Source organism: Neofelis nebulosa, chromosome 18 (assembly GCF_028018385.1).
Source record: "Neofelis nebulosa isolate mNeoNeb1 chromosome 18, mNeoNeb1.pri, whole genome shotgun sequence".
Taxonomy (NCBI): domain Eukaryota; kingdom Metazoa; phylum Chordata; class Mammalia; order Carnivora; family Felidae; genus Neofelis; species Neofelis nebulosa.
In genome coordinates this window covers 9,832,197-9,852,186 of record NC_080799.1, presented here as the reverse complement: position 1 = coordinate 9,852,186, position 19,990 = coordinate 9,832,197, and the positions used below count along the sequence as shown (strand labels likewise).

Below are 19,990 nucleotides of genomic sequence, written 5' to 3'. Positions count from 1 at the left end.
GTTAATAGTAGCATTATTTGTAACAGCCCCCCGAGTGGAGACGAGCCAAATGTCTAGCGGCTGATGAATGATGGACACAAGGTTGTGTCTCCACACAAGAGGATACTGGTCATCCGTAAACAGGACTGGGGTCCTGCCACATGCTACCACGTGGATGAACATCGTGGTTAGCGAAAGAAGCCAGACACAAAAGGACGAACGTTGTTTGGCTGCACGTATATGAAATCTCCAGAATACACAGATCCATCAAGATAGAAAGTAGATGGGTGGTTGTCAGAGCCTAAGGGGAGAGGGGAATGGGAAGTGACTGCAGATGGGTATGGCGTTTCTTTTTGGGGTGATCGAAATATTCTTGAATTAAGATAGGATGAGAGTTGGAGAACTTTGTGATCATGCTAACCCCCCCACACACTGAATTGTATACTTTATTTTTGTCTATTTATTTATTTTGAGAGAGAGAGAGAGAAGGAGAGGGAGAGAGAGGGAGGGAGGGAGAGAACATGAGCAGGGGAGGGGCAGAGAGGGAGAATCCTAAGCAGGCTCCACTCTCAGCACAGAGCCCAACACTGGAGCTCCATCTCACGAACCTTGAGATCATGACCTGAGCTGAAACCAAGAGTCAGCTGCTCAACTGACTGAGCCACCCAGGCGCCCCGGAATTATATATTTCCAAAGAGTGACATTCATGGTAAGTGAATCACTTTTCATTTTTTCAACAAAGGAGAAAGAATATACGAAGAGATTCATTCTCCTGTAAAAATTGTGAACTCCCCTGCCTGAGCAGGAGAAGGGACTGGGGATGGGATGAGGGGCAACAGTTGACTGCATGGATGAGTTTCAAGAGGTGAATGGATAGAATAAAATAAAAGCAGTCTGGCTGTGGCTGAAAAGAGGGGCGGTACTGAAGGAATGTTCTGGTAGGAATCAGAGGCTGGGCCATGTGCAGAGGCAGGAGGGAAGAAGCATAGGAGGAGCACAGAGGATGGCGGATGATCTGCATGAGGCCAGGATCAATCACACGGACCACAGACGGGCAAGGGGCAGCACCCTTCTATCCCCCAGGATACAGGGGAGGGGGGCAGGATGGGCAAAGATACAGAAGAGGTAGGGGTGAGGAGAGAGGGGGGCCTTATTTTGTGCCCGATGGCCTTTACTGTCTCTGTGGAGAAGGAGGCCAGGTCTCTGGGGCCAGAGAGCAGAGTGGGGGTGCTTGGAAGGGAAGGAGGGGGTCTGGGAATCATGGTGAGGTTGGGAAGGGCCTCCTCATGGAATCAGAAAAGGAACCAGTGACGCACGAGAGGCTGCTGAGTAATCCTGAGGTTGGAAAGGCACTTTGGTGATTTTCACATCCATTCCTTGGAGCCTGAGTGAGGCTCTTTGTGTGCTGGGGACACTGTGCTATTGATGGCTGGTAACTATCGGCTGCGGCCATACAGGGGTCGGCCCGCCTGGGCGTCTGCATCACCGTCACCGAGCGGGGAGGACGTCGTGGGGGTAGAGGTGCACAGCGCTTGCAAAGGAACACGGGTGATGGTGCCCAAGGGAGAGGCCCCTGCGCTGGGGAGTCGCTTCATCTGTGGGGCGGGGACTGAATGGTCAGGACTTCAGCCAATGCTGTGGTCTCCGACCTTCCCAGCCAATGCCACGTTTTTGACAACTATTCACAATCAAAGTTCAACACCCTCACTGCATTTCCAGCCACCTCGTTGCTGCCTGCTGTGGCCCCAAGGGCTCTCCATGACACCCAGGGATGCCATCGGATTTGATTGACTCTCAACAAACAGCATGGAGGGAGGTAGTCGTTCAAGAAGGTGGAGAAGCCAGGCACAGAGCAGGACTTCGTCCACGTGCCCTTGTGCCCTTGGCCCTTCTCTGGGCTGGTGACTGTCCTCTAATCTGCAGCCTGCAGACCTGCCTAGGGTCCCTGGCTGGGGTGTGAGCCAGCACAAACGACGGGCCCCCTCCTGCTGTATGGGTGCTGTTACCAAGCCTGACCCATCAGCATCTGTCCTGCCCTTTTAGCAGTCACCGTGCCCCACCCCCTGCCCCCAATGAGCTCCCAGTCAGTCACAGACGAAAAGGGTTTGTCTTTTCTTTTTCATCAAGGGTCCTTGAACCGGGTTTTTTCCCCACAGGAAACCAGCTGCGGACCTCATTCCAAGCCACCTATTCCACATTATCTGACTTGTCCATGAAGTGCTCATAATGAGATCTGTGTACGCCTTGGACAAACTGGGGATCCTGTCAGACTGTGCTGAAGAATGGACAACCAAAGTCAGGTGAAATATTGTCCTTGCCCTCAAGAAGCTCTCATTCTTGGGGAGGTCAGGCCAGACCATCTGAGGACTGTGGTGCGATGCGGACCTAGGACTGGGTGTCTCAGAGGTAGCTTTGTCAGAGGGATCAGGGAAGGCTGCCTGCAGGAGGCGGGGCTTAAGACAAGCTTTCTTCCCCCTCTCTAGGTTTATGCATGTATTTTTAACTACCTTATATGCGTGGTTTTGCATAAAGAAATTTAAATGATTTTATCAAAAAAATTTTTTTAATATTTATTTTTGAAAGGAAGAGAGACAGAGCATGAATGGAGGAGGGGCAGAGAGCGAGGGAGGCACAGAATCTGAAGCAGGCTACAGGCTCTGAGCTGTCAGTGCGGAGCCTGATTCGGGGCTTGAACTCATGAGCCGTGAGATCATGACCTGAGCCAAAGTTGGACGCTCAACCGACTTGAGCCACCCAGGTGCCCCCAAAATAAACGATTTTTAAAAACATGAGAAATATTTTAATATCAAAGAAAGAAGAAAGTCTCTGTGATTTTGTTTGATGGACTGGGGGATAGAGAAATTCACTCTCGTGCCGTGTGGCCCCTTTGCCATGCTTACTGGGACCGCCGATGGTAACTGGGGACACATGTGTCTTCACTCTGGGTCCCACCAGGACTTTGACCAGAGACCCTATCTTAAACTGAGTTCCGGAAAAGGAGTCTGGTTAGAGCAGCACAGAGATGCGGAATGGTGTGAGCTGTAAGGGCCCGACAGCAGCTCAGTGATGGCTGGAAGGCAGGGAGCCTGGCACATAGTGGCTGGAAGGGAGCCAGGCCTTCTGTGCTAAATCAGGGAGTTTGAACTTTATCTCAGAGGCTACTGGGAGCTACTGAAGCATTTAAGCCGGGGCAGGACAGAGCTAGCAGGTGGAGGAGGGATAGTGGAGCCCAGACTGGACCGGGGAGGCTGGCTGGGAGGGCGATCAAGGTTAGGGTCAGATCCAAGCATGGCAGAGATGAAGAGTTGGGGGCGGCACAAGGGACATTAAGGGGGCAGAACTCTCAGCCCTGCAGACATGGGGTGAGGCTGAGTGGGAGGGAGAACAGCAGGACCCTGGGAGTCTGGCTCAGGGAACAGGGGAGGGGACAGGAACAGCAGCAATTGAGGGAAATTATTTTAATTTCCCTTCTGCCGAGGGTGTTGAGGTACGTTTTGTGTGTGTGTGTGTGTGTGTGTGTGTGTGTGTGTGTGTGTGTGGTGGGGGGGGTCTCAGGAGCTATGTAGGGGTCCTGCCAATACAAGCCACACCGAGCAAACACGAGTGAGTTTGGGAAGCCCATTCTTTAAGATCACACAATGATGCCACAGTCTCTCATTGCCCCACCTCACAATTTTACCTCAAGAGGCTCTTTTTAAAAAAATATTAAAGTTTATTTATTTGTTGAGAGAGCGAGCGAGCGAGCATGAACGGGGAAGGGGCAGAGAGAGAGGGAGAGACAGGATCCCAAGCAGGCCCAGCGCTGTCGGCACGGAGCCCAACACAGGACTCGAACTCAGATTGTGAGATCGGGACAGGAGCCCCAAATCAAGAGTTGGCCACTGAATCGACTGAACCACCCAGGCGCCCCTACCTCAAAAGGTTCTTAGAGGGGCCTGTCGCCCTGTCAGCGTGGAGCCTGCTTGGGTTTTCTCTCTCTCTCTCTCTCTCTCTCTCTCTCTGACCCTCCCCTGCTCGTGCTGTCTCTCCAAAATAAATAAAAATCTAAAAAAAAAAAAAAAGGTTCTTAGAAACCAACAGGAGGTTTCCCAGAAGGAATTTGGATTCAGATTCTGCTAGGGTATAAGGAGAACCCACCGCTGAGTGAACACCTTCCTGGCACAGGCCCCAAAGGGTTGCTACAGAGACGTCTGGTCACCTGGCAGGAATAAGTCTGGGCCTCCCTCTGGGGTCACGTGGCCCCTTTTCTAGAACCCCTATTTTCTTAAGTAGCCATTTGTCTGCATTCTGTGGCCTGGGTGCTGTTGTGTCCTGGGATTTCTCCACACTCACCCCCAAGTCCTGTCCCTTTCTGCGTGTGAATGTTTCAGGGTGTCTCCACCTTGATGTGAGCAGTGCAGGGGTGTGGTGGCGGGGCGGGGGGAGGGGGGGGAAGGTCAGCGGGAGGGAGAAGGACGGGGAAATTGGGGTTTGGGTGAACTCCCTCTCTACCCACCGCTGTGCTTTTTGGTTTGAATGGAATTAAGAGTATTGGGTTTATAAGAAAAACATTTTTTTTTATTTATTACAACATTTCTGTCCTATTGTATTATCTGCTGCCATTTCTTTTTCTAGAATGTCTGCCTCCAAAGCCAAACACATGAGTGCACGTGTGCAAACATGCACGCACGCACACAGACACAAGCACACGGGCATTTTGTGCTTAACCGATACTCTGGATTAAATCAGACTGCTCACATCGTTGTATCATTACATGACTGAGTTGACCAGACATTAGAGAGGTCAAGGTAAGCCTCTTAACCAGGTGAGGAAGGAGAAGGAGGGCAAAGTCCCTCTCTGCAGCCAGCCTGGCCCCTTGGGGGTGAGAGACTGAGGCGCGTGGCAGGTTCTCCCTGGGAAAAGAGCGCCTTGGGCTCCCCGTGGCCTACAGGAGGGTCTGGGTCCCTCGGCCGGTCACACAGGCTCCCCGGGGTCTGGCCTGCCCACTCCCCTCAAACCCGAGGGCAGGCTGTGTTCCTGCCCCCTCTCTCCCTGGAGCTCCCCACCACCGCCCCATTCTGGCCTGCCCGGCCTGGGCGCTCAGCGCCGGCGGTGCCTGCTGCCTTTTCCTTGTTGAGAGCAGTGGCCGGACTCTCGGAGCCCGGTCCCAGCACCCGTCACAGGCCAGTCTTTACTGAGCGACCGTGCTGACGACGTGGGCAGAGAGGGGCCGGGTGCCCGTCTCAACAGGTCACCATCTCCCATAAAGGGGGGCCGCGCAGGCCACTCGCTGTGGCTGAGGTGGGCCACGGTTTCTCTGGGGCCGCCTGGCTCGCTTGGGGAAGGCATGCGGTGGGTTATGTCGCCACCTATCGCCTGGTTTGCTCGGCAGAAGTCAGCCGGGGCCTTCCTTCGGGCTTGGCTTGAGAGGGGAAAGAACTCAAGCCCTCCTTCTGAAGACGGCACCCGGCCCTGGGCGGAGACAGAGAGGGAGAGGTTCCTGACAACCCGGTGGAAAGTTGGAACCAGGTCCTCGCTCGGCTCCGGCCGCACGGCCTGGGGCAAGCGCTTCCTCCCCTGGGCCTCGGCCACCTTCTCTCCGATGACGCCGCCGCCCAGGGCCGCGGGTGCTGGCAGGGCTGGAGCGGGGAGAGCGAGGCTCCCCGAGCTGGGGCTGTGCGGAGGGAGCCCCGTGGAAGAGGCGGGCCGCTCCGGGTTAGTTTCGGAACCTCCCTAAGCCACTTTCCTCCTTGGCGAGTTCACCTCACAGAGCCGCGGCAGGAATGAACGGAAGCCAGGCCGCGAGGGTCCCGTCGTTACCCTGCCACCACACTGCCCGCCGAGCCGCGGGGAGGCTGACTTCGTAACGCCGCCCGACGCACACCTCTCGCGAGAACGCAAAGACCAAGCCGCACACGCGGCCCGGCAACCCGGCTGTCTGCGCGCGAGAGGACACGGGGACGACGGAGAGGAAACAGGGGGGGGCCCTGCACGGGCCGGTGGTGGCGTACCTTGACCGCCGGGCGTAATTGCGTCTATTGTCTGCACCTGAACTTACAGAGGAGCCTAAACCGCCAAACCCACGTGAGGGAAAGAGTGGTTTCCCGAGCGCCAACTGCGCGACGCGGCCGGACGAGGCCAGTGCCACCTGGGCTGCACCTTAGTTGCCTCGTGCTGGCCTCCCGAGGAGCCCTCTCCGAAGTTTCTTTGGAGATCAGCCACATACGAGCTGGTTTCCTGGTCCTTCGGGGGCCACACGGCCCCCTGGCAGAAAGAGAAGACCCCAGTGTCCCGCTCGCACGCGCACGGTGACGCCCACCACGTTCCTACAGTCCCAGCTCCGTCCTTGCCGCCGGCTGGCCCCGCAGCCCGGTCCCTCAGCATTGGACCACACTGGCCACACACGGACACATCGCAGACCATGCAGAAGCCCTCAGAACGCAACATGGAGCCCCCTGTCTCCCACGCCTGCGCTTGCCGGAGGGGCCACTGGGAAGTCTGAAGTGCTTTCTTCCAGTTCTTATTCACATACGTATATTCACACCCCCGTGTGTCGTTCTCCAGGTTCCGTCTTGGTCGAAGCCACAAAGTGTCCCCAGGACAGCGGCACCGGGAGCTCCCTCGCCACTCCCCTTCGAAGGACTTCCGGTTGCTTCCAGTTTTGCCACGGCCTCAACCGGTGGCACAGGAGCCGCGCCTTTAGTCTGCAAGCGCAAGTGGTCTCAAAGGGCAGAGGATTTATTACAAGTGGGACCTGCCGGGTTGAAGAGTGTGTGTTCCAACTCGTCGTGCTTCCAGACGGTCTTCCCAAGAGGCTTCAGCCCAGAGTGACCTTCCTGAAACACCCCCACCTGGGACCACTCCTCTGCTAAAGCTTTCGGCGAGCATCCCCCAAGGAAAAGCTGGGGAAAGAGGCCGAGAGGGGAGCCGGCAGTGACGGGGCGGCTCCCACCGCTCGAGGGTGCTGTGTGCACCACACACGTGCGTACCCGTGCGCGCACGCTGGGGGGGAGGGGGGTGCAGGCAAGGCTGGGGCAGGAGTTGAGCAGCGAGAACTGAGGGAGAGGAGGTCGGTGAAGACTGAGGAGTGAAGACACCAGAGTGGCACTTAAGACAGCGGGGCAGTGCGGCCACACTGGAGGCCAGAGAGGAGAGCGCAGGTGGGTGGATGGCCTTGCTGGGTGCGGAGGCAGGGCTGGGCGAGGTGCTCGTGCAGGGCCGGGGGGGGGGGGGGGGGGGGTTGGTCTGGAGGGGTTGAGGGAGGTCCGACTCCAGGTGATCCCAGGCCGTGGTCATGAGGTCTGGAGCTGATCTGGGAACCATCGGCAAGGTTTCCACGGCTTCTCGAGAAAACCGTTCTTCCGAGGCTACCAGAGGGGTCACCCAGGGAGGCCTCTCAGCACCCTTTCTCCCCAGGCACAGTGGGAGGGCCCAGCCTGCCCCGGGAAGACTTGGCTTTTTGCAGAGGGTGGGGACACGGGCCAGGTGCCTCTTGGGTCAGGAAACATGTCCGGCCCCGTGGTCTGGCTGGGTCACTTGTGAGGCCTCGGCCGTTGGCCGTGTGGACTACACATGGGAAGTTCCGGGAGTGATTCTGAAGAGTGGGGGGGGGGGGGGGGGGAGGGGGGCGTGGTAATAAGAGTGAGACCAAAGGGCTGCCCGAGGGGTGGGAAGCAATCAAGAGCTTCCAGCTCGGAAACTCAGGGAAGAGCCTAAGAGGGAAACGCCCGCTGGATCTGACTGCCCCACAGGACAGGGCGAGACACCGGGAAGGCAGTGGGCTGGGGAGTAACTGGCAGCAAGAGTGAAGCCAGTGTAGACAACACCCTCGAGGAAGGTCGGCCAGGAAGGAAGATGAGGGTCGGGAAGGGTGAGGAGGGAGGGCACAGGGTTGACAGAAGGACCCAAGGGCAGCGTGGCTGTGGTGGGAAGGCCCGGCGCATTCGTGTGAAGACCGCGACAAAGCTGTGGGGTGGCCTGCGGGGCTCAGGGCCAGAGCCCAGACGGGGCCCCTCCCGCCTCGGCACCCGCAGGGAGCCAGGCCCCAGCCCGGGGGGGAACCAAATGGGGGATAGCCGGCTGCAGCGTTTCTACTGGATTTGTCCCACAGCAGCACCTCCCCACAGAAGGGAGGTTTCAAGGGAACCCCCGTCCCAGTGCGTGGGCATCTCATTCCTGGGTACGTCAGGAAGAAGTGCTCTGGAGAAGAGACCTAGTTCTGGCTCTCGCCGATCCCCTTGGTCTTGACGAGCAGCTGTCCCTCTACCCCCACTACTGACCTTACAAATTTAGTTGAATTCACACAATGTATACTGGATCTTGCCAGGACAGGGAAAGGTTTTATTTATTGACAACGAAAACATGTGTAACATAATTCTCTCTCTAAAACAGAACACCCCATAAAATACACAAAGCAATCTCTATCTGTATTTACCCAGGGACATTAACAGCCGGAAGGGGGGCTGAGACTGGGAGAAAAGCCAAGGACTAATTCCATTTAAAAAAAAAAAAAAAAAAAAAAAAAAAAGAAAAAGAAAAAAAAAAGAAAAGAAAAAAAGAAACTGAATTAAAAAAAAAAAATAGCATTTTCCTGCTTGTCAGTAGCTGCACTTCCCCCTACTCCGTGTATGAAAACGTGAAACAGAAAACAGCACCTGTGAAAACATACTTCGGCCGTGCCAGGCAGAGATGAGGCAATGGCCCAGGGCTGGGGAATTCCTGCCCCAACTTCCAAGCAGGTCCCTGCAACACAGTCTGCCCTGGGCAGTTCTTTCCCAAAAGCCCCCCGCCCCCAACGACGACGGACAACTCCAGCAGCCTGGCTCCTCTTGTTTGAAGTTTAGTCGGAGAACCTAGGAATCAGGCACAGCAGTTAGGAATCCGACAGGGCTCAGTTGCCTCACACTGAGCCCTCAGCTGCAAGGGCCACAGGCGGTCACAGCCACACATCAGAAGAAGCCAAAGCCGGTCGGTCCCAGGTCTGTGGTGACGACACTAGACGGGGTCGGGGAACAGATGCATGGCTGTAGAGCCCCTACTGGATGGGCTCTGGGAAACGGTAACCAATTAACATGGCGGCTCTGAAAGGCGAAATCATGAACACAGGACAGTCTCAGAAAATCAGAACAGAAAGGACCCTCACTTCATCCAGCTCAACTTCATTTTTCAAATGAAGCCCCCAAAATAAAAGACTAATTTTTGAATGCAGGTAGAGCCATATTCATTAGAATTTCTCAACTGTTCCACAAGGAGTGACACTTCCTTAGCTATTTAAAGATGTGAAAAACACCCCGAAGAGTCCAATATAGAAGCAGCTGCTTCTCAGTGGGATACCACCAAAGACCTGTAAAACACACTAGGCAGCACGAGCCACCAGGATGTCACCACACTAAGAGCCTGGATAAACGTTTCCCAGGCAGCTCCATGGCACAACCGCCATTACACTGCACACTGGTGCAAAGAGACAGGGTGGCGGTTTATCCAGAACCAGAAGACCGCAGTTCAACTCCTGCGTGCCACTACTTCTGCTCTGTGCTCCCGTTTCCTCATCTATAGACCGTGCACGATAACATGAACTTCACTGAGCTGGTACAATCGTGACAGTTATCTGAAGGAGGGCATGTGACAGATGCCATTATAACAACTACTGATGGTTCTGCAGTCTTTGCCCACCATCCCTCCTCCCTGATCCCCTGGCACTAAACACTGGCCCCAGAGCTGCAGAATGTGGGTACACAGAGGGCTGGGAGGCTGGGTGTGCATTCCCAGCACTGGGGCAAGCTGATGTGCCAGTAAGGATACTGCCTCCACTCCCTTCATGAAGGACAGCAGTTTCTGAGGGGAGGAGAAGCCCGCGTGGGACGCCCCCCCTGGTGCAGGAGCAGCAGCCCAGAACAGGGAGGGGAAGGCCAACGCTTCCTCCTCCAGTTGTCCATCTTGTCTCTCATTTAAATTTATGAAGAGCGCTTTTTGTTCCTATAAATACTGTGGAACTCTTCTCATTATAAGCCTTTGTTGGCCACCTTTATCCCAAATTACAGAAAAACATGGCACCAGTAAAACATGGCCGTGAACTGTGAGATCATGACCTGAGCTGAAGTCAGACCCTTAACCAACTGAGCCACCCCACCCAGGCGCCCCTCTTTATTTTTAAAAGTGAGCGAGCATACACCCAAGAGGGGAAGGCACAGAGAGAGACACAGAGAATCCCAAGCAGGCTCCATGCGGTCAGCACAGAGCCTGATGTAGGGCTCAAACTCATGAACTGTGAGATCATGACCTGAGCTGAAATCAAGGGTCAGATGCCTAACCAAGCGAGCCACCCAGGTGCCCCTGGAGAAGCTTTTTAAGAAAAGAGGGACTGTTGTGGCTGCCCTGTGGGGAAGAGATTGAAGGGGCATGAGAACTGCATGGGGAGAGCAAGGCTCTCTAACCTAGGCTCTCAGGCTGCTCTGCCCAGCACACTGAGGTGGGAGCTGCAAAGCGGGTCCAGGCCTTCAGAGACTGGCAGTTTCACTCTTCTGTTGGGCAGCGCTGTGCTGCCCAACATGTATCCCCATGTATTCCTCCACAAACCCAAGCTGCCACACCAGAGAAACCACTCTAAGGCCGTCACACTGGACAGGCCACATGTGGGCTCCAGTCAACAGTCCACACACATGCCTGATTAGAATGAGGCCCCTTCTCTACAGCCCCAGAAGTGGGAGGCGTTTGCTGCACCGTGCCGGGCATCCAGACAAGGGAGGGATGGGGTGGGACCACACAGGATGCGTGAGGGCAGAAACATCAAAAGCACTTTCCTGTCCAAACCCAAGCGAAGTTATGAAGAAACAATAGGCTGGCAGTAATCTCATGAGGACCTCTGATGCAATCACACCGAGAAATGTCTAGCTGTGGGGCCAAAACCAATCTGACATCACCTCTGATCACTTGCAACTGCTGTCCAGCTTGAGGCCTAACAGGACTTCAGAACCTACTGATGAAACAAGACAGAGCTCAAGCCCCAGAATCAGTAAGGGGAGAGGGAAACCCACCAGAGCATCCATGGAGCATGATTTAGTCATTCCACTATGAATGCTACCGTTTGTTGTACAAACATGAAGAGTCAGTCTACCATTAAAGTGTAAGAAGCAGTTAATTTACCCTGTATAGATGTGAACCCTTTGTTCTGGGTATTATGAGTCCATAAACAGAAATTTGGGTACAACTATTTATTACTGTTTTTTAAAGATTTTATTTTTAAGTAAACTCTACACCCAACGTGGGGCTCAAACTCACGACGACCAGGAGTCGCTTGCTCCTCTGACTAAGCTGGCCAGGCGTGCTGGGAAAACTATGTTATTTATTTATTATTGTGAGAGAGAGACAGCACGAGTGGGGGAGGGGCAGAGACAGGGAGAGAGAGAAGCCCAAGCAGGCTCTGCACTGTTAGCACAAAGCCTATGCGGGGCTCAAACCCAAGAACTGTGAGATCTTGACCTGAGCCAAAACCAAGAGTCAGACACTTAACCGACTGAGCTACCCAGGCGCCACTCCCCCGCCGCCGACCAGGAAAACTACTTTAGACATTTGAATAAAATATAAAGATGTATATCCCCAATTCAAATTAAGGATGGAAATAAACTGCCAATAGTTTAGAACCCTAAACCTAAAAAAAGAACTATAAAAATACTAGAAGGAAACAAGACATTACTGGCTGGCCAAGGGGAAGCATAAACAGACAAATGAGAGTAATGGAGGAGAGACAAACTGATGAGGCCCCTCTTACAGGTAGTCTCACTCCCTGTCCCCCAACTCCATTCAACAGCAACATGCTCTTCTGACTGAGCCAGCCAGGTGGCCCCTGAAATGTCTTTAAATGCATATTACATAATACAAAGTACGTAATTCTATTTGTGGGAAACACCGCATATACACCCACATTCTCAAATATTCACAAAAAACCTTCAGGAAGGACACATATAAAACGTCAACACTGGTTACCTCTGGAGTGTGGGCTTGGGGACTGAGAGCTTTTACTTCTCAACCTTTTTAAAAAAAAAAAAAAAGCCTAAAAGCATGTAGCATTTTCATAATTTAAATTTTACTACTGACACACAGCTGTCAGTATGGGTGGGGTGAGTAGAGGAAGCAGCACGCAGAATGCTGATCATGGTCAGATGGGTAATGCATACATGGGGAGGTCGACACGCCATCCTTGCTACCTTTAAATGGGTTTGAAAATCTCCATTTTATCATTATTATAGCTTGAAAATAATCAACTGAAAAAAAAAAAAAAACCCGTCTCAATCTAGTTCGTATCCTGTGCAGTGACTTCAGACATAAATGCTGTGATCAATATTCATTCAGTGTGAACACGTTCCCAGGAACGGATGGTAGAGAGAACCGCCAAGATCAGACACTGGGATTTTAGGAGGTTCAGGTAGTTGAATTTTCACACTGGAACCAATAAAAAGTAACACTTGAGCACAAATAAAAAGATACCAAGATAGAAAAGTTCATATTCTGCAAAACCAAATCTCGTAGCACACGGAGGCACAGTCAGAGGAAAAGGTCAGCATGTCTCCAGGGCTCACAGAAAGATAAGCTCAGAGACCCGCATAGACAAAAGCGGCCCCACTTAGGCAGGGAACCCAGACCACGTTCCAGCAAGCAGACGCCTGCTGAATACATTCATACTCAACAAGCGGCTTCCGAGGAGCGCAGAGCCAGGCCTGGGGAAAAGGCAGTCAATGTGAAAGAGAGACTCAAGTGAGGATACAATCGGCGTCTACAATAGCTGCACACAAAAGTGAGCAGTAACCAGAGAAGAGTGTGAAAGTGTAACAGAGGAGCCGGGGAGGTGATGTAATCCTGGAAGCCCGAGCCGGAGGCTGCAGAACCCAGGATGTGGAGGCTGGAGGCGGGAGTCCAAAGCCCCGGGCTGGGCAGGGTGAGCAGGGTTCCCACGGCGTCGGGTGCCAGACCCACCCGGTCTCCCTGCCCTCTCCGGCAGCGCTTCTGTCTAGTGCCGCTCAGGGAACCAGAGTGAAGGGCCCACCTTGAGCGGCATCTGGGAGATACACCCGTAATGGTGGGTCGTTGAGAAAAGTGATGAACGCTGTGGATCCCTCTTCAAGATCCCAGCCAATGCACAAACATTGCACGTAAAGGTGAAGATTCACAGCTCCTCCTGGAAGCTGTTTAACTGGTTCTCTTTCTCCAAAAGCATTACTCAGCCCATCGGAAGAACCTAGCCTGGGTATCTCAAGTAATTCCACGGTGGGGAGAATTATTTTAGAAGGAGCCAGAACCCATTCACACTCTTGTGACGTGCTGATCTGGCCTATAAGGTCCTCCAATCTGCCACTCCTGCTCCTGCCACCCTGCCAGGCAGCTGTTCAAAGCAGACACTCGCTGCTGGGCCCCCCTTCGACTGCCCCTGCTTCTGTGGCTCCATGCTGACTCCTACTATTGCTGGCCTCTTGGCCTCCCTGGTGGTCCTCCAGCTCAGCAATCTGCCCCTTCCCTGGGCCACATTCCTCGACTTCTTAGTGCCCGCCTGAGTCAGGGGCCATACAGTGGTGTTCCCTGCCGCTGGGAACCCTTTCAAGCTCTGAGTGGTCCCTCCAAGCCCACCCTTTCTAGGCTAAGCTGAACCAAGCATGCCCCAGTCCAGTGGAGATGGCCAGGACCCACAGCATAGCCCTGCTGCACTTCCGATGACAAGTGTCAGAGCTTATGGCCATCAACCTCCACGGTGCAAAGGTGGAAGCAGCAGGGCATGTGGTCCAAGGGGTAAAAAGTGCCACCCAACTGCTACCTTTGTTTCAAAATAAGGTTTGTATCATTTAACATGTGAGGTTTCTAGTACCATCCAACCCGTCTCCTCACACAAAAAGGTCTGGAGAAAAGGCCTGCGCTGCCATGGACCACAGACCAGCTGCATCCACATGACCTGGGAATGTTAGAACCCTAAATTCTCGGGCCCTACTGCCCTGTGGAACCAGAAGCTCTGGAAGCTGTGCTCACACTCTACCCTCTCGCTCCCGCTCACTCCACACCCCCAGTGCTCTTGCCCTTTGTTCCCGCTTCTCCACTGCTGCCCGGGTCACCGTAAGTTGCCACTGGCAAATCCAATGAACATTTTTCAGTCCTGGTCTTTTGAGTCCTCTGTGCTGCTAGATTTGACCCTGCTGGTTACTCTTTGAAATCTGAGCCCCTAGTCGGTCTGCACCTTTTCTGGAGTCAGAGGCCCCTCTGAGAAGTGATGGCAGGCATGGATTCTGGGGATACACACAGCTATTCAGGGGTTCGTGGATGCCATGATGCCCACCATTGACTCCTGACTAAACCTCCTGTTCTACTTTGCTGTTTTCACAGTGGCTCGTTCTCCTCCTGCTTTCTGTCCTCTTTTGTCAGCTCAAAGCTGGTACTCCGGGGTCCAACCTTGGCCTTCCTTCCTCTTTCTACCCCTCCTCCTGGGTGACCTCATTCCCATTCCTGGGCATACTGCCCTGCAGATACTTGTGGCTGCCACCTGCTCTCCAGCCCTCCAGCTGTCTGCTAGCCACCCCCACCTACATGTCCTGTAGTCACCTCAAATTCCTCAAGCCCCAGACAAAAGATCCCCATCTTAAAACTCCTTCAGTTGCTAACCCCTCCATGGACCCAGTTATTGGAGCTGGAAATCTGGGGATCATTCTTGATTCCTTCCCCTGCTGCAATACCAAACTGCGATTCTTGCCACCAAAAGCAGTCCCTGAATTTCTTCTCTCTCCACTCCCCCGTATCTGCATTCAGGCCCTCATCTGCTAGCTGTGAGGTTGGCTGTGGCAGTCTCCTGGTCCCAGGGTTTCCCCCTGATCTCCATTATTCCCCCAGCCACCAGAAGGGATTACTACGAGAGAGGAAAGATTCCAAGGAAGGCTGTTACGGTGACCTTATTTGGGATACAAGGATTAAGTGCAGAACATTTAGGATGTAGGATTGTGAGTTATCTTAAAGAGATGTGTGGTTTCCCAGCAGTTGTTGTTATAAATGCATCCCCCAAAGACGTCCATGTCTTAACATCTGGAACCTCACACTATGTATGTATGCTACCGTTAGAGTGGCAAGGAGAACTTGACCATTAAATTAAGGATCTTGAGATGGGAGATTAACCTGGATTACTTGGGTGGGCCCAGCACATTCAGAAGGATCCTTCCTTGCAAGGAGGAGGCAGGAAGAGGCAGGAGGGTCAGAAAAAGAGAAGAGAACAGGACAGAAGAAGAGAGGAGGGAAGGATAGAGAGAGAGAGAGAGATTCATGGCAGGGGGAGACTGAAGATGCTATGCTGACGGCTTTGAAGATGAAGAAAGGGGCCACTAGCCAAGGAATGCAAGCAGCCTCTACGGGCCATTTGTTCTAGTGGCAATAGGAGTACAGAGGAATTTGCTCTGTCTTCATGGATATCACAATAAACTCACCTACCCCCTGCCCCAGAAAAGAAAACCACAAACAAGCCCTATGATAGATCAGGATGCCAACAAGAATTGTAGAGAAAATGCCCGCATCTGTCTCTCACAGCCTTTCTGGTTCCGACTGTGAAAATGACCGTTGTGGGTGTGGTCACAACAGGGCAGACTGTGTCCTCTGTGCTAGAGGTGATTTTTGCTCATAGCTCCCTCCCTTTGTCTATTAGATTTGAAAACCGTTCACTGGATTCTTGAAACTTTGGGGCTCATCCCAGTTCCTCTCGGCTTCACCCCCATGTTTCTAGCTTCTCTGCAAAACCCTGAGGAGGGCAGCCAGGAAAACCAGCTAAGACTGTCTTCTCCCTCAGGTGTCCCAAGACACTAAGACACTTGATGTTCATTCCTTATTGCTTAGCCTCTCTCCGTTCATTATGTGCGCCTGTACCCTTGTTCACCTAGATCGGTGTCTGGGATTACATATGCCTGGAGGCAGGGTTTATGAACCGGGTTAGGAACCCAAGAAATTAAAACGGACTAAGCCAACATCTGACAGAACCTCAGGAAATACACAGTGACCCTACAGATCCGATCACTTCATCCTACACATGATGCGATCAAAGCCCAGAGGGGTTCGAGGACTTTGCTACAGTCACAGCAAGGGAGTGAAGACGGAGAAGCCCAATTTCCCATTTATCAACCCTGCAGTGAATGGTAAAGGGCACTTCCACAATTGCAGATTTTGAAAATTAGAAAAAGGAACCTAGTGATCTCCTGCAATTTAATTAAGTAGCCCTCACTGATACCTCATGCACAGAGAGCACAGGATGGACTGAAGTAAACCTTAGGAGGAAGCAGGTTTCAGGCCCATCACAGGTGCCAAGAGAGGATGTGAAGAGGAGTGAAGGGGCCAAAGAAACTCTGCCAGGGGAAATGCTTTCCCAGGCAGGGGTAGAATGAAAAGGTGCCAACCTGAGTGGAGTTATTTATAGTCACACAACAAAGGGATGACTTCAGTGATACCTCCTGAGCTGGGAGAAAAGGCATTTCACAGATATTCAAAAGATCAAGGGACTGTGTCTAACAGTTTGCCTGAAAAACCGACAGGGCCCTCATCTGACAACAAGCGAGCGCCTGCCTGGCCCAGTTACCCTGGGGAAAATACAACTACATTTTGAAGAGAGAAAAAATCAAGTTGGAGATTCAGAGGAAAAAAAAAAAGTGGAGACTCAGAGGAATAAAGTCAGAATAATAATATATAAAATTACAAAAATACCTTTAAATGAGTTATTTGTTCAGGACTCAGACGAGTCTAACTGGAGGCATGAAACATCCTTATAGACTCAAGCGTCGATTTGTGAGTTTCTTCTTAATCTCTTTGGGAAGAGGGGGATCAAAGAGATTCCCCATCTAGATCCAGTCACATATTGGATATGGGGAAAAGATAATTTGCTCCTAGGGTTTCCTGGCAACGGACTAGCCCGGCCGGACACAGGAAGGCTATTTTGGAACGAGGGAACCCCTGACCCCAGAGGACATCTCTAGCTTCTGTGGTGGCACCAAGCTCTGTGGGGCCTGCTGCTTTAGTGCTCACTTCAGGCCAACTCTCTGAAGCAGGACGAAATCTCAGAATTTCAGCGAACAGGAATGTATTCTCTGCAGCATGGCCTTTATTTCCACCTGAGCCTCCTGGGAGCTGCTCTGGCTTCCCAGAAAACATTCTTCTTTTTTTTTTTTTTTTTTAAGTCTGTTAAGATACTCTTTCCCTGAGGCTGGCCACACAACATGGCTCAATCCTCTTAATTCTACAACTCAAAGGCTTCAGCTTAAGTGTGGAAAGCAGGAAAAAAAAGGAAGAAATTCTTAAACATCTAAGTGAGGGAGAAAAATCCATGGGCACCTGGTGGTAACACTCCAACTGAAGAGAGCTGCTGAATATATTTAAAGCTTCAGATATCATCTGGGGTTTAGATTTCAAATCCAATGAAAATGGTCAGAGTTGTTTATTCATAAGCACAAAGACCTCCACAGGGAAAGGGTCTAATTCTCTGAGCTTCATGCCTTTCCCAATCTGTAAAGTGGAAACAATCATTTCTCCCTCAGGAATGTCGGAAAGATGAATGGGTTTGAGAACAGATCTACAATAGTGCTCAGACTCCAGGAAGAACTGTTGAAAACCCTTCACTTGGGGCACTCCTGCTAGCTCATTACGGAGCCCGGCCTTACTCCCGTAGGTCAGACAGAAGCATAACGTGAATTCCAAAAGCCATACAGAAACAGCGACATGTGTAACTATATCAATAGGCAAAACAGCCTGGAGAATATTTCAAGTTACATAACATTTAATTAACATCCTTCACATAAAAAAGGGTTTTTACAAATCAACTATAAAGACCCAAAACAAGAGCAGGCAAAGGAGATCAAGAGGCAAGTTGCTTGAACAGTAGAGAGAGCCAATTAAAAACACAAAAAGCCGCTCAACTTCACTAGAAATTGGAGATGTACAGTTAAGATAATGCAGTACTTGTGTCCACTGTTTCAGCCAGAAAAATCCACCTGAGGAAAAAATTTTGGGGGAAACTATTGTTAAGAGCTGGGGCCCAATGCAAATCCCCTTCCTTCTGGTATTTAAGGGTCTCAAAGCATTTTGATTGGTTCTCACCTGCTCAGCCTTAAGAGTGAGTGAGTGGATATCCTGCCCAGGTATACAGAAGTTTTTAATTTTAAGTTTATTTATTTATCTTGAGAGAGAGACAGAGACAACATGAGTGGAGGAGGGGCAGAGAGAGAAGGAGAGAGAAAATCCCAAGCAGGCTCCGTGCATCAGCACAGAGCCCGACGCGGGGCTCAAACTCACAAACCATGAGATGACCTGAGCTGAAAACATGAGTCTGACACTTAACTGACTGAGCTAGCCAGGCTCCCCTAACAAAACTCCTGATCAATTTTTCTATTGCTACGTTCTAAAGTGTGAACAGGCAACCAAAAAACAACTGTGGAAAGTCTGCAACATGAAACATGGAAAAGAGAAAGATGAAAGCAAGTAAGCAGAAAAATAAACATCTCAGAGTACAAAACAAAATGTGCAAGAATGGTCCTTATCTTTTAGAGGTACATAAGGAAATGGGAAATCCTTGTGGATGAAATGACAGTATTATTAGGATCCACTTCAAATCACCCCAACAGTGCTAGGGGTGGGGAAGAAATGGGTGGGGTCACAGATGGAAACACTGGTTCTATGTTGATACTATTAAACCTGAATGCTGAATACATGGGGGAAATCCTATTATTCTACTTGTCTAAGTTTGAGATATTTCATCATACAAAGGTGGAGAGAGAGGGAAACTATAAAAGAGGGAAATCTGAAAAGATCTCGTGGTTTCAAATATTTGCTGAAATGAAAAAAAGCCAACAGGAGAGAGTTGGAAATGAGGTATGTTTCCTGGCAGGAGGCAGGGCAGTGAGGGAGTTAAGAGAGACAATTTTACAGAAACGTAAAGGTTTATGGGTGGCTCAGTCAGTTAAACGTCCGACTTGGGCTCAGGTCATGACCTCATGGTTTGGGAGGGAGTTCCATGGTCCCTCACTGGGTTCTGTGCTCATAGCTCAGGGTGTGGATGGAGCCTGCTTCAGATTCTGTGTCTCCGTGTCTCTTTCTCTCTCTGCCCCTCCCCTGCTTGTACTCTCTCTCAAAAATAAGTATTTTAAAAAATGTAAAGAAACATAAAGGATATAGAGGATCCCTGCAGAAGGTCTAACATCCAACCAACAGGAGTCCTAGAACAAGAAGAGAGGGAAAAAGAAGGGGGGGGGGGGAATGTCATTAAGGAAATATAGAAGAATTTCTTAGCTCTCAAGAACATGAACCTCTAGAATTAAGGTACCTATGTGAAGGACTTGAGCATCTGGGGGCACCTGGACACACACTGAAATTTTAGAGGAGTAAAAAATAAAGAGATACATTTTTACCAGCATCTGGAGTTGAGGAGGAGGAGCTCTGAGAAGGGGCAGGACTACTGACAGGAGTGGCATTGGGGGTGGAGGTGCCTGAGGGGAAAGCTGTGAGGGCTAAGGCGGGAGGGATGCACAGTCTTAGAGTGGAGATCTTGTAAGTGGGGTCTGGGGGTGGGGATAGTTACTGTGGGAGGCAAGTCCTAATAGGGGGCTCATTTCTAATGAGGAAGGGAGCTTTGAAATGGGGGATAGGTTCTAACTAGGGAGGGGATTCTTTTCGTTCTAAAATCTATACCAAGCTATAAAGTGTGTAATCAAGTGTGAACTGGACACAGAAGGAGTGGAAAAATTTATCTATTATACATCCAATTTTTGGATGTTATTTGAGAATAGCCACACAAGGAAGTAAACCAAGAAAAGAGAGCCAGTAAATAGTGGATTCAGCCCAGCAGATAAAAGAAATCCCAGAATGGCAGTTATGCATCAGGCCTATGGAACATTCTCAACGGATTGGTACACAAAATGGGAGATTTCTAAGAGGGAGGTCCCTGAGAAGAAAGGGAAGTCCTAGACTAAATGGTATCACAGAGTTTTAATATGTAGGATTTTTAAAGTTTATTTTTTGAGAGGGAACACATGCACAAGTG

At 51.3% G+C, this 19,990-nt stretch overlaps 1 protein-coding gene across 6 annotated transcripts in view; it reads right to left on the bottom strand.

Annotated features, from left to right (window-relative positions):
• FKBP6 (FKBP prolyl isomerase family member 6 (inactive)) overlaps window positions 1–19,990 on the bottom strand; it is a 70,563-nt gene that overhangs the window by 33,289 nt on the left and 17,284 nt on the right. The window contains exon 9 of one of the 6 annotated variants that reach the window (XM_058709918.1): window positions 8,278–8,810. The exons of 1 other annotated variant lie outside the window; for it this stretch is intronic. The gene's annotated coding sequence lies outside the window, so the exon portion shown is untranslated. Of the gene's footprint in view, window positions 1–8,277; window positions 9,566–17,708; window positions 19,167–19,990 lie in introns of those variants that run through there. 4 more of the 6 variants (XM_058709914.1, XM_058709916.1, XM_058709915.1 and 1 more) reach the window with 4 other exon arrangements.